This window comes from Chiloscyllium plagiosum, unplaced genomic scaffold (genome assembly GCF_037043375.1).
Source record: "Chiloscyllium plagiosum isolate Xiang-an unplaced genomic scaffold, Cpla_swu_hap1 HiC_scaffold_49, whole genome shotgun sequence".
NCBI lineage: Eukaryota > Metazoa > Chordata > Chondrichthyes > Orectolobiformes > Hemiscylliidae > Chiloscyllium > Chiloscyllium plagiosum.
The window spans coordinates 16,448,459-16,450,937 of NW_028270187.1; the positions used below are offsets into that span (position 1 = coordinate 16,448,459).

The 2,479-nt window shown below is 40.1% G+C and overlaps 1 non-coding gene across 1 annotated transcript; it reads right to left on the bottom strand.

Annotated features, from left to right (window-relative positions):
• Nucleotides 1-210: 210 nt before the first annotated feature.
• trnas-gcu (transfer RNA serine (anticodon GCU)) lies at nucleotides 211-292 on the bottom strand. Its single transcript has one exon. It is a non-coding gene; the product is annotated as a tRNA-Ser (tRNA).
• Nucleotides 293-2,479: the final 2,187 nt, after the last annotated feature.

Below are 2,479 nucleotides of genomic sequence, written 5' to 3' on the forward strand. Positions count from 1 at the left end.
TTTCATACGATGAAAGTTCACAGCAACTTGACTTGGAAAAGACAATCGCGTTCCTTTTCATTGTCCCATTTCAATCTACATTTCACTGTAGTTTAGGCAAAAGACTCAAATTATTATTTGAGATTTTATTATTGCGTCGATGCATATAAACAGACCATTGGACAGCTGTGATCATCCAAAGATAGCAAAATTGAAAATCCTCGATAACAGCGACGAGAGTGGGATTCGAACCCACGCGTGCAGAGCACAATGGATTAGCAGTCCATCGCCTTAACCTCTCGGCCACCTCGTCACGTAAGCCAGGGGGCACATTTGACATTATGAATAAGTGAATTGCGTAAATTATGCTGAGCAGCAGATATTTCTCCTTGGTATTGGTGAAATGATAAATAGTTCAGGACGGTTCCAAGAGTACGGTCTTACCTCTGAGTTGTGGGGCAAACACACTCCCACTGTGACTCTGTGCTCACAGTGATCTGAACAAAAATGAAGAAATGACGATGTAACAAGGTCTGTTGATTTCTATGAAGATTTGAAATAAATGGAATGAAGAGCCCGTGACAGCAGGAGGTGTAAAGTTGTCTGTGAGGAATTGTTTTCCAGACTGGAGGAGAGTGCATAGTGCTCAATGTCATTACTCAGAACACCTTTCTTCCACTCAGATATTTTTGACACGCACCTGTGTACACAACAGACAATTTCAAAATCCTAAATAAGGCTAAACTGACAATTGAATTCAACAATGCAAAACCCTTGATCTGTATCATTTTCCTGGCCGTGCGACACCAAGTCACTGTATGATCACAGCAACACAGTGAGCAATATCAGAAGGAAAATGAGTGCAGTGCCAGAGCGAATGCTGGGAACAACAGTTGACACACTGGCAAGTGCATTCCCCTGAACAGGAAAACTTCCCAAACAGTGGACTGCGGTGGAAGAATTCAGAGGGGGTTTACATTTTTTGGAATTTGATGCCAGAGACACAATGGAGATCTGTTATTGAGTCTGTTCAAGATGAAGGCTTTAAGATTTCTACAGATGAGAAACAAAATAAAAAGCTCATGGGTTAGTGAAGGCAAAAGTTGAAGTTGTACATTTTTACATCTTTGCAATGAGTAGCTCACCACTTGCCTCACACGGGGTCAGAACCACTGGTGAAGATGATCGTATGATCGCAGTGACCAGCCATGGAATCGGAGAAACTCGGTTTACCGAGTTAATGTACAACCAGGAATGTGGAGGTAAGCATTAATGTGTTGCTCCAGTGCTGAAGGTGATCAGTGCATGGTATCTCTGTGCAAGTATAGTGGGCTGCGCTCTGCCGAAGTTTTAAGTTTGAGCCTCACATGGAGCAGCTTCAATTTGTCGTGCTGAGGGGTACGGATAGAAGGTGATATTGAGCAATGTCACGTTTATGGGAAAGTACCAGTTTTTGTGGATTGAGAAACGACCTTTTCAGGATACTGACACCTTGATCAAAAAACATATTGCAAATACTTAAAAGGTGAAGAGACATGTGTGGAGGGAGAGCCGAAGGTGATTTTTCAGCAAACGGATGAAGTTTCCCATGTGCACTGCGTTAATTTCCGGGAAAATAGATGTTGATCTGTTTTCATGTTATGCAGTTTGTTGCAAACTCGCAATGGCCATTGTAATAATAATAAAAATAGACTGATCACATAGGACCGTCTGAATATTGTATTCACTTTTAGTCTGAGCATCTTTCAGCTGGAATGGTGTGCTGCAGAGCAGCACAGAGGGTTAAAAATACAAAAAAGACAGAGTAGACTTGCTGGTGGATATAAGAAAGCATGAAATACACCGAACATCATGTGAATGTGGTCAAATCTTTAAAGTAGGTGTTGCGTCTCCAAGTGACGATTCAATTGCCACTCATTACGATGTAACTTCTGTCTGCAGTTATTTTACGACATCAGCCCCATTTACAATGCTTCACCTTGAATAATACGCTATATCTTTCAAATCCAGGAACTTTTTATACTCAATTTTCTTCAGCTGAACGTGTTCATGAAATGTCTTTGTGTCTGAAAACAACCAAATCGAAATTAATCCAGACCCACACTTTTACTTTCTTTCAATGGTAAATTCCCTCCATGTATGGTTGTTCGTGTGTTTTTTAAAACATGGTGAAATCAGAAATCTACGTTTTATTTCCAGAAAGTCATTCAGGAATTCAGCAACTTTATTGAGTGGAAGAAACTCTCATCCAATCTTTTCTTAATCATTCACTGATGGTTTTGAAGCTCCAACTAAAGTTGTTGATTCACTCGAAAGACGAAATTTCCCCGATTTAGTCACTTCAAACCACACGTTATGAGAAAATCTCTTTTGTTTACTTTAAAACTTGAGTGTTTCTGGTCCAGTATTTCCACATGTCGTGCATAAACTCCTTCATTCTGTCCATAATGCGGATGAAATCATTTCTATCCTTTCTGATGTTTTTTATGTCTCAGTAAAT